At 40.1% G+C, this 12,406-nt stretch overlaps 1 protein-coding gene across 9 annotated transcripts in view; it reads right to left on the bottom strand.

Moving 5' to 3' along the window:
* Positions 1-12,406, bottom strand: part of CCDC170 (coiled-coil domain containing 170) — a 141,711-nt gene that overhangs the window by 115,510 nt on the left and 13,795 nt on the right. For 2 of the 9 annotated variants that reach the window (XM_049903737.1, XM_049903721.1), the window contains one exon: positions 11,494-11,713. The exons of the other annotated variants lie outside the window; for them this stretch is intronic. The gene's annotated coding sequence lies outside the window, so the exon portion shown is untranslated. Of the gene's footprint in view, positions 1-11,493; positions 11,714-12,406 lie in introns of those variants that run through there. 9 annotated transcript variants of the gene reach the window in all.

Raw genomic sequence — 12,406 nt, 5'->3', positions numbered from 1 at the left:
ATGGCCTTGATGACAGAAACGATGCCAGAGATCACATGATAGAATTTTGCAAGACCAGTGACTTCTTCATTGCAAATACCTTTTTCCAACAACATGAACGGTGACTATACATGTGGACTTCACCAGATTGAATACACAGGAATCAAATCGACTACATCTGTGGAAAAAGACAATGGAAAAGTTCAATATCATCAGTGTGAACAAGGCTGGGCTGACTGCAGAACAGACCATCAATTGCTCATATTCAAGTACCAGTTGAAACTGAAGAAAATTAGAACAAGTCCACAAGAACCAAAGTAAAACCTTGAGTATACCCCACCTGAATTTAGAGACCATCTCAAGAATTGATTTCACATGTTGAACACTAATGACCAAAGACCAGACAAGTGGTGGAAGGACATCATACATAAAGAAAGTAAAAACCCAAAGAAAGTAAGAGGCCTTAAAAAAAAAACAGGAAAGAAAGAAAAGACCAAAATGGATGTCAGAAAAGACTCTGCAACTTGCTTTTGAACATCAAGTAACTAAAGCAAAAGGCATAAATGATGAAGGAAAAGAGCTGAACAGAAGATTTCAAAGGGCAGCTCTGGAAGACAAAGTAAAGCCTTATAAAAAAAAAAAATTTTTTTTTTTTTTTTTATAATGACATGTGCAAAGACCTGGAGATAGAAAACCAAAAGGGAAGAACACACTCAGCATTTCTCAAGCTGAAAGAGCTCAAGGGAAAATTCAAGCCTCGAGCTGTAATAGTGAAGGATTCTATGGGGAAAATATTAATGCAGGAAGCATTAAAAGAAGATGGAAGGAATACACAGAGCTACTATACCAAAAAGAACTGGTGGACACATTAAGCCATTTCCGGAGGTAGCACATGATCAGGAACCAACGGTACTAAAGGGAGAAGTCCAAGCTGCACTGCAGGAATTGGCAAAAACAAGGCTCCAGGAATTGACGGAATATCAATTGAGATGTTTCAACAAACAGATGCAGTGCTGGAAGTGCTCACTCATCTATGTCAAGAAATTTGGAAGGCAACTACCTAGCCAACCGACTGGAAGAGATCCATATTTATACCTATTTCCAAGAAAGGCGATCCCACCAAATGCAGAAATTATCGAACAATATTATTAATATCACACGCAAGTAAAATTTTGCTGAAGATCGTTCAAAAGCCGTTGCAGCAGTATATCAACAGGCAACTGCCAGAAACTCAAGCCAGATTCAGAAGAGGATGTGGAACAAGGAATATCATTGCTGATGTCAGATGCATCCTGGCTGAAAGCAGAGAATTCCAGAAGGATGTTTGCCTGTGTTTTATTGACTATGCAAAGGCATTCAACTGCATGGATCATAACAAATTACGGATAACATTGCAAAGAATGGGAATTCCAGAACATTTGATTGTGCTCATGAGGAACCTGTACATAGACAAAGAGGCAGTCGTCCAAACAGAACAAAGTGATACTGTGTGGTTTAGGATCAGGAAAGGTGTGCGTCAGGGTTGTATCCTTTCACCATACCTATTCAATGTGTATGCTGAGCAAACAATCTGAGAAGCTGGGCTATATGAAGAAGAACGGGGCATCAGGATTGCAGGAAGACCATTAACTGTGTTATGCAGATGACACAACCTTGCTTGCTGAAAGTGAAGAGGACTTGAAGCACTTACTGATGAAGATCAACAACTGCAACCTTCAATATGGGCTATATCTCAACATAAAGAAAACAAAAACCCTCATAACTGGACCAATAAGCAACATCATGATAAAGGGAGAAAAGATTGAAGTTGTCAAGTCAAGGACTTTATTTTACTTGGATTCACAATCAACACCCATGGAAGCAGCAGTCAAGAAATCAAAAGATGCACTGCATTGGGCAAATCTGCTGCAAAAGACTCTTTAAACTTTTGAAAATCAAAGATGTCACCTTGAAGACTAAGATGCACCTGACCCAAGCCATGGTGTTTTCAATCACCTCATGTGCATGTGAAAGCTGGAAGATGAAAAAGGAAAACTGAAGAAGAATTAATGCCTTTGAGTTGTGGTGTTGGTGAAGAACATTGACTATACCGTGGACTGCCAGAAGAACAAACAAATCTGTCTTGGAAGAAGGACAACCAGAATGCTCCTTAGAAGCAAGGATGGCGAGATAATGCCTCACACATTTTGGACATGCTACCAGGAGGGATAAGTCCTTGGGGAAGGACACCATGCTTGGTAGAGTGGAGGGTCAGGGAAAAAGAGGAAGACCCTCAACAAGATGAATTGACCCAGTGGCTGCAACAATGGGCTCAAGCATAACAATTGTGAGGATGGCGCAAGACTCTCATTCTGTTGTACATAGGGTCGCTACGAGTCAGAACTGACTAGATGGGACCTAATGACAAGGGACTCTTCTCTTGAACAGCATTAACAAACCAAAAACTATGGATGTATCACAGAACTATAAGCTCTGACAGGAGAAAAGTTCCTTGACTTTTAACTCTGTCAGTGTTCTGGAACATACCTGTCAACTACTGGAAAGCCTCTCCCGTAACTTAGCAGCATCATAAACTAAAGTCAAGTCCCCACCTGGCTTATGTTTCCTGCAATCTTTACTGTTTAAAAAATTCTTAGATTTTAGAGAATGACTTTACTGACACTCAAAACTTCAGGTCTACTCATTACCCAATGTCAAAACAACAGAAAATAATAACGATGACGAAGTAAGCAAGTGGCAGTAAAGAAAAATTGAAGGGTAGAAAAATAAGATGAAATAAGTAAGTATGATAGATGTGTGTTATTAGTGTTGTACGCTTCCTAGCAGTGGACCATAAATTTGACTGGGCTCTTCCTAGCCGGTAAACGTGAGTCACACAATTCACCAGGTCCAGGAGGTAAATCAAACAAGCTGCCCGGTAATAGCATATCTATTCACTACAGGAAAACACAACAAGTTTGAACACCTGCACAACAATCCAATGGCGTAAGGCCAACCCATTGTTTAGTGAAAGTATTTCTATAGCAGGGTCAAAACAAGTCAGTCCAGGTAGGCAGCTCTCCCAGGTTCTGGCTTCTAAAGGAAGATTTTCAAGTCGAAGGTAGAATGGATGAAATGCATATTCTTCAGCCAATCCTCTATAATATTTGACTGCATTTATTTAGTTAATATCAGAAACAATTTCCGAGATCTCTTATCCAGGTATTGATCCATCTCCCTGTGAAGACCAGTGAAATACATCCTGTTAAGTGTGTGTAAGGTCTCATATATCTTACTCCAATTTACCAAGCTCTCAAATTCCATATATTCTAAGCTGATGTAATTATTTAAAGGCATTTCAGTATTAGGATTGGAAATGGCTCTGCCAAAGCTTCATCTAAATATAAATATAGACAGATACCTTAGTCTCCCCCTGCTTCTAGCTTCCTTCCATCACCCTTTGTACTAATCACCGAGTGAAAACCAAAACCCAAACTAGTTGCTGTTGAGTTGATTTCAACTCTTGGCAGCCCCATGCATTGCACAATAGAACTGGGCTCCATAGGGTTTTCAAGGCAGCTACCTTTCAGAAGTAGGCTGCCAAGCCTTTCTTCCAAGGTGTCTCTGGATGGGTTGAACTGTAAGGAGGAAGGGGAGAGCTTACACTCGGGAAGAGGAAAAGACAAGGGACGGTGACATTCCTCAGTAAGATGGTCCCCATGTAAACTTTAAGCCAAGGAAATGATCCCTATAGGGGTCCCTAACTTGATAAAGTCCCTAACTTGATAAGGTCCCTAACTTGGTAATTAAATCTTAAGCCAAGGAAATAGTCTCTATAGGGGTCCCTGTTTTGGTTGTTAAACGTTAACAGGGAGAGATAAGAGACAAGAAGAGTATAAAACCCTAAGAAAATGACTCTTGGGGCTTTCAGACTCTCCCTCTGAGTGGCCCCCTTGACACTCTCTGGTCAAGAGTATTTTCGCTATTAACCTTCTGCTAACTAACAAAACCCCTTGCTTGCTTGGCACTATTTGTCTCAGTGTTTGAATACTTTCCTGCACCGAAGACAAGAACCGAGGCTATTCTCTAGTAACAGAACTGCCAACCTTTCTGTTAGTAGCCAAGTGCTTAACTGTTTGCACCACCCAGGAGCTCCTTTCAATAGAGTAGTCATTCTGAAATGCAGACCTGACCAGGTCCCTCCCTACCTACAAAAGTTGCCTACTGCAGACAAAATAAGGGATAAACTACTTACTGTACGCAAATCTCTTCTCAATCGGCCAAAATCCGTATTTCTGGAATTTTTGCCCCGGTGTCAATATTTAGCCAAACCTCCCCACAGAAAAAAATAAACCTTGTCTAGACATGCCATGTGTGGAGCAGTGCTGGTTCAGGGGTAGAACTCTCACCTTCCGAGGAGGAAATCTGGGTTCGATTCTCGGCCAACACATCTCATGCACAGCCACTACCTGTCTGTCAGTGATGCTATGATGTTGAATAGATTTCAGTGAAGCTTCCAGACTAAGACAGACTAGGAAGAAAGTTCTGGCAATCTACTTCCAAAAATCAGCCATTGTAACTCTATGGATCACAATGGTTCAATCCCCACTGATCATAGGGATGGTGCAGGACTAGACAGCATTTCATTCCATTGTACACGGGGTCTCCATGAGTTGAGGGTCAACTGGACAGCAGCTAACAACAACAGACATGCCACATACCTTTCATGTTCAGGGCACCATCACTTCCTCCCCAGGCCCCTTCATTTGACAAAATCCTGGGTTCAATTCAAGAGTTGTCTTTTCTAGGATACTGGTGAGGAGTGAGCTTCTAGGCACAAGTAGACACATGAGACTATGTGGGCAGTTCCTGTCTGGAGGCGAGATGAGAAGGCAGAGAGGGACAGGAGCTGGCTGAATTGACACAGGAAATACAGGCTGGAGAAGAGAAGTGTGCTGTCTCGTTAGGGGGGTGAGCAGTTAGGAGTACATAGCAAGGTGGGTATAAATTTTTGTATGAGACTGACTTGATTTGTAAACTTTCACTTAAAGCACAATAAAAAGAATAAAAACATGAACAAGCAACTGTTTAATACAGTGTAATAAGTGTATTATGAAAGACTACCAGAGGGCTGGGTAAGCAGAGAGACAAGTTCTTTACCTCTCTGTGCTTTCGTTTGTTCTTCAATTAAATGGGAATAATTATAGCACCTAGTTTACATTGTTGTTGTGAGGATTAATATGTGTAAAGGATTAATATAGTAAATACCAATAAAAATTATCTAGTCTTTAAAAAAAAAAAAGAGTTGTCTTTTCTCTGAAGCCTTCCTAGAACACCCAGGCCAAATTTGTTTTTATTTTAATTACCACTTCTGCCCCCAACCTTATCTTGTCTTATATATTTGGGTTAATATTTCTCTCACTGTATAATCAGTGAAAAGAAAAAGAAGTGCCACCCACATTCTCAACAATCAAAGACAATACTGTTCTATTTGGGTACTTTCTTAATAGCATTTCTCCTATACATATGTATTGTTTGCTTTTTAAAAAAACATAATTGGGGTCACACCATAACTCCAATTTTTATCTTATCTTTTTTCACTTAATATTTTCCCAGTGGAAGGAGGGAGGAAAGAGGAGTTATTGCTTAATGGGCACTGAGTTCATTTGCGGTAATGAAAATACTGGTAATAGTTGCACAACATTGTAAACATAGTTAATGTCACTGAATAGTGCACTTAAAAATGGTTAAAATGGCAAGTTTTATGTTATATATACCTCAGATTAGGTCCAAAGGTGAAAGAGTTTGTTCTAGATCTCGCAGCTGTACTTTCTGGCTCCTGCATACCTATCCCACCTGAATACTGACCGCTCTTGGTCTACTCACCTGCCCCAGCCACTGTGGCCTTCTTTCATCCCTTAAATCAGCTTTCCCTTACCCCCAATCTAAGTTAGAGTTTTACGTTATTTGCTCTCATGGGGCCCATACTATCCTTCTTGTTATCACTAGTTGCATCTACCGCTAATTTGTATGATTATGTTTGTTGTTGTTGTTAGGTGCCATTGAGTCAGTTCCAACTCACAGTGACCCTATAAACAACACAACAAAACACTGCCCGATTCTGTGACATCCTCACAATCGTTGCTATGTTTGAGCCCATTGTCGCAGCCATTGTGTCAGTCCAGCCTTGAATGTCTTCCTCTTCTTCTTCACTGATCCTCTACCTTACCAGGCATGATGTCCTTCTCCAGGGACTGGTCCCTCCTGAGAACACGTCCAAAGCACTTAAGACCAAGTCTCACCGTCCTCACCTTTAAGGAGCATTCTACCTGTACTTTTTCTAAGACAGACTTGTCTGGTCTTCTGGCAGCCCATGGTATATTCAATATTCTTCACCAGCACCATAACTCAAAGACATCAGTTCTTCAGTCTTCCTTATTTATTGCCCAGCTTTCACATGCATATGAGGCAATTGCAAATACCATGGCTTGGGTCAGACGCACCTTAGTCCTCAAAGCGACATCTTTGCTTCTTAACACGTTAAAGAGGTCTTTTTGCCGCAGATTTGCCCAAAGCAATATATCATTTGATTTCTTGCTGATGCTTTCACAGGTGTTGATGGTGGATCCAAGTAAAATGAAATCCTTGACAACTTCAATCCTTTCTCCATTTATTAGGATGTTGCTTAATGGGCCAGTTGTGAGGATTTTTGTTTTCTTTATGTTCAGATATAGTCCATACTAAAGGCTGTAGTCTTTGATCTTCATCAGTAAGTGCTTCAAGTCTTCTTCACTTTCACAAGCGAGGTTGTGACATCTGCATATCACAGGTTGTTAATGAGTCTTCCTCCAATCCTGGTGCGTGTTCTTCTTCGTATAGTCCAGCTTCTTGGACTATTTGCTCAGCATACAGATTGAATAGGTGAAAAGATACAACCCTGACTCACACTTTTCCTGATTTTAAACAACCCAGTATCCCCTCGTTCTGTTTGAACGACTGCCTCCCGATCTATGTACAGATTCCTCATGAGCACAATTAAGTGTTCCAGAATTACCATTCTTCTCAATGTCGTCCATAATTTGTTATGATCCACACAGTCGAATGCCTTAGAATAGTCAATAAAACACAGGTAAACATCTTTCTGGTATTCTCTGCTTTCAGCCAGGATACATCTGACATCAGCAATGACATCCCTCGTTTCGCGTTCTCTTCTAAATTTGCCATTAATTTCTGGCAATTCCCTGTCAATGTACTACTGCAACCATTTTTGAATTATCTTCAGCAAAATTTTACTTGCATGTGATATTAGTGATATTGTTCGATAATTTCTGCATCCTGTTGGATCACCTTTCTTCAGAATGGGCACAAAAATAGATCTCTTTCAACCAGTTGGCCAAGTAGCTGTCTTCCAAACTTCTTGGCATAGAAAAGTGTTTCCACCATTCTTCTGTTTGGTGAAGCATCTCAACTGGTATTCTATTAATTCCTGAAGCCTTGTTTTTCACCAATGCCTTCAGTGCAGCTTGGACTTCTTCCTTCAGTAGCATCAGTTCTTCATCATATACTACCTCCTGAAATAGTTGAACATCAATCACTTCTTTTTGCTACAGCAACTCTGTGTATTCCTTCCATCTTCTTTTGATGATTCCTGAGTCGTTCAATATTTTGCCCACAGAATCTTTCACTGTTGCAACTCAAGGCTTGAATTTTTTCTTTAGTTCTTTCAGCTTGAGAAATGCTGAGCGTGTTCTTCCTTTTTGGTTTTCCATCTCCAGGTCTTCGCACATGTCATTATAATACTTTTCCTTGTCTTCTTGAACCACCCTTTAAAATCTTCTCTTTAGCACTTTAACTTCATCATTTCTTCCATTCACTTTAGCTATTCAATGTTCAAAAGCAAGTTTCAGAGTCTCTTCTGACATCCATTTTGGTCTTTTGTTTCTGTCCTGTCTTTCGAATGACCTCTTGCTTTCTTCATGTATGATGTCTTTGATGTGATTCTTCAACTCATCTGGTCTTCGGTCACTAGTGTTCAATGCATCAAATCTATTCTTTAGATGGTCTCTAAGCTCAACGTCATACTTTGGCTCTCATGGACTTGTTTTAATTTTCTTCAGCTTCAACTTCAATTTGCATATGAGCAACTGATGCTCTGTTCCGCAGTCAGCCCCTGGCCTTTTTCTGATTGTTAATATTGAGCTTCTCCATAGTCTTTCCACAGATGTAGTCGATTTGTTTCCTGCGTTCTCCATCCGGTGAGGTACACATGTATAAAAAAAAACCCAGTGCCTTCGAGTCATATAGTCGCCGTTTATGTTGGTGAAAAAGGTATTCACAATAAATAAGTCATTGGTCTCGCAAAATTCTATGATGTGATCTCTGGTGTCATTTCTATCACCAACACCATATTTTTCAACTACCGATCCTTCTTCTTTGCTTCCGATTTTCATATTCCAATCACCAGTAATTATCAATGCATCTTGATTGCATGTTTGACCAGTTTCAAACTGCAGAAGTTGGTAAAAATCTTCGGCTTCTTCATCTTTGACATTAGTGGTTGCTGTGTAAATTTGAATAATAGTCCTATTAACTGGACTTCCTTTTAGGCATATGGACATTATCCTATCACTGACAGCGCTGCACTTCAGGATAGATCTTGAAATGTTTTCTTTGACAAAGAAAGCAATGCCATTCCTCTTCAATTTGTCATTCCCAGCACAGAAGATCATATGATTGCCTAATTCAAAATGGCCAATACCAGCCTATTTCACCTCACTAATGCCTAGGATATAGATGTTCTATACATTCCATTTTATTTTGATGTCTTCCAATTTTCCTAGATTCATACTTCATACATCCCATGTTCTGATTATTAATGGATGTTTTCAGCTGTTTCTTCTCATATTGAGCTGTGCCACATAAACAAATTAAGGTCCCTAAAGCTTTACTCCATCCACATCATTAAGGTCAACTCTACTTTGAGGATTCAGCTCTTCCCCAGTTGTCTTCTGAGTGCCTTCAAAACTGAGGGGCTCATCTTCCAGCACTGTATCAGACAACGTTCTGCTGTTATTCATAAGGTTTTCACTGGCCAATTTTTTCAGAAGTAGACTGCCAGGTCCTTCTTCCTAGTCTGTCTTAGTCTGGAAGCTCTGCTGAAATCTGTCACCACGGGTGACCTTGTTGGTATTTGAAGTATCAGTGGTATAACTTCCAATATCACAGCAACATGCAAGCCACCACCGTACAACAAATTGACCGATGAGTGGTGGATGATTATGCACTTAATGTCTACTTCCCCCACTAGACTATGAGAGGCCTAGGGATGGTGTCTTAGTCATCTAGTGCTGTTATAACAGAAATACCACGAGTGGATGGCTATAATAAAGAGAAATTTATTTCTTCACAGTAAAGTAGGCTAAAAGTCCAAACTCAGGGCGTCAGCTCCAGCGGAAGGCTTTCTCTCTCCGTTGGCCTTCTCATTAATATTCCCCTGGACTAGGAGCTCCTCTGTGCTAGACTCCAGTCCCAAAGGATGTGCTCTGTTCCCAGCACTGCTTTTTTGGTGGTATGAGGTCCCCCTGTCTCTCTGCTGACTTCTTTCTTTTATATCTCCAGAGATTGCGTCCAGACACAATCCAATCTTGTAGATGGAGTCCTGCCTCACCAACACAACTGCCACTCATCCTCCCTCATTAACATCATAGAGGCAGGATTTGCAACATACAGGAAAATCACACAATACCAGGATCATGGCCCAGCCAAATTGATACACACATTTCTGGGGGTACATAATTCAATCCATGACAGATGGACTGTGTCTGAATTTGTTCACCACAGTATCCTCAGTGACCGGCTCAAAATAGAATATCAATACATATCTGTGGAATAAATGAAAGAATGAAATGGCACAGCCAGAATTCAAAGCCAAGACTGTCTCAAAGCCCAAGCTCTTAATCACTGTCATTTTCTCACCCATACATACCTGGTTAAAATTTGAAACCATCACTTTCCCCTAAATCTATTTTCTGTCCCTAAATATTGCTGTTTACAAGTCTGGTCATTTTAATAACAGCTTGCATTTCCATAAGTAATGTTAAGTGCTACTAATGAATTTAACTTTAATAAATTCTTAAATCCCCCTTCCAACCTTTTTTTGGAAGATGTATTCTGCTCTCTAAAAGTTTAAAAATGCTATATAGATTTATTCTAGTCAATTTAGGAGATTATATTTTAGAAATCAAACTTTTGCTTAAGTTATATATATTTCTATACATATTATTTCTATATATTTAGCAATCAAATGACTCATTGCATTGGGCAAATCTGCTGCAAAAGGACTCTTTAAAGTGTTAAAAAGCAAAGTCGTCACCTTAAGGACTAAGGTGTACCTGACCCAAGCCATGGTGTTTTCAATTGCCTCATATGCATGCAAAAGCTGGACAATGAGTAAGGAAGACCGCAGAATTGATGTCTTTGAATTACGGTGATGGCAAAGAATATTGACTACACTAGGGACTGCCAGAAGAAAGAATAAATCTGTCTTGGAAGAAGTACTGCCAGACTGCTCATTGGAAGCAAGGATGGCAAGACTTCATCTCATATACTTTGGAAATGTTATCAGAAGAGACCAGTCCCTAGAGAAGGATATCATGCTTGGTAGAGTCGAGAGTCAGTGAAAAAGAGGAAGGCCCTCAACAAGATGGATTGACACAGTGGCTGCAACAATGGGCTCAAGCATAACAACAATTGTGAGGATAGCACAGGACCGGGCTATGTTTCATTCTGTTGTACATAGCCTCGCTATGAGTTGCAACCGACTCAACAGCACCTAACAACGATAACATATTTTAGTTTAATGTAATGTTTTATGAAGCTTTAAAAAGAAAAAAAAACCTGTCGAAGTTAGCAAGATAATTTCTTAGGCTGAACTCAATGAAAGTCACAGGCAAATTAATTAACTTATGGTCCTATTTTAAGCAACCCGCAGTCTTTTAATGCTTATATTGGCTATGTCTCCATGGGAGGTATTGGGTGTAGCTGTCAGGGCTAATAATGAATGCAGATTTGGGAACACTGTCACATATGGAATAGCTTCTGTGGGAAGAATGGTGGAAAAAAAAGTCTCTGTTGACAACTTGATAAGGCATTTTATTCATCACTATCATATATATGTATACAATCTTTCCACATGTTAAAGATTCTAGAACTCATCCCAAGCGGGATTTTTCCACTCCCTCCAGCTATAATAAAACACTTGATAAATTCTTTTAAAGTAAACATTTTTCTAAGATGTAATCTTTTAGCTCCTGTGATGAGTGGTGTGCTTCAAACTTTAATAAGCTAGTTATTCAGATTAGCTCCTAGGAATATTTCCCTTAGAATGGACTTGAAATATAGTTTATCCCATCTTCTAAAAGGACAATTCTCTAGACCCATAAAATTGTCATAGAGAGAGGTCTTAGTTATCTAGTGCTGCTATAACAGAAATACCACAAGTGGATGGCTTTAGCAAAGAGAAATTTGTTCTCTTACAATCCAGTAGGCTACAAGTCCAAATTTAGGGCTTCGGCTCCTAGGGAAGGCTTTTTCTCTCTGTCAGCTCTAGAGGAAGATTCTTGTTATCCATCTGCCCTTAGTCTAGGAGCTTCTCCACACAGGAACCTCAGGTCCAAAAGACACACTTGGCTCGTGGCACTGCTTTCTTGGTGGTATGAGGACCCCATGTCTCTCACCTCACTTCTTTCTTTTATATCTGAAAAGAGATTGGCTTAACACATTATCTAATCTTGAAAATCTCATCAACATAACTGCTAATCTATCTCATTAACATCATGGTGATAGGAATTACCACACATAGGGATATCATATCAGATGACAAAATGGTAGACAATCATATAATACTGGGAATCCTGACCTAGCCAAGTTGATGGATTTTTAGGGGGACTCAATTCAGTCCATGACAGGAGACTTAAGTCTTGTTGGACTTCATTTCAAAAGTCATCAATTTCACATCAACCTATAGGAAAAGAAACAGCTTCACAGAATCCCATGTTCCAAACCCAGCACTCTCTCCTCAGGCAAGGAAGAGAGACCATACCCTGGCTTCTCATTTTCCCAAGAAAAGCAAAAATGTGGACTCATGGCAATAGACTTAAAAGGACTTGAGATGAGAGTAAGGAACATGCAGTATGTCTGGTCCTTCAGAGGCCAAGGCAAAGCCCAGGACTTCAGCAAAGACTGCTGTCTACTTCAGCAAAGACTGCTGTCTAAGACCAAGAGGGAGGAGTTGGAACCCAGGAGGACAGAGGACTGTGTCAGCCCAAATGTTTCCCCATTCCAGTGCCAAGATGATGCATAACCCCACCCCAACCACATACACAGAAACTCAGCTCACTCTAGGGAGAAAGGGAGTGAAGAAAACATTTGGCACAAGTTACCCTGAATT

Source organism: Elephas maximus, chromosome 1, assembly GCF_024166365.1.
Source record: "Elephas maximus indicus isolate mEleMax1 chromosome 1, mEleMax1 primary haplotype, whole genome shotgun sequence".
Classification (NCBI taxonomy): domain Eukaryota; kingdom Metazoa; phylum Chordata; class Mammalia; order Proboscidea; family Elephantidae; genus Elephas; species Elephas maximus.
This window is presented reverse-complemented; position numbering and strand designations above follow the sequence as displayed.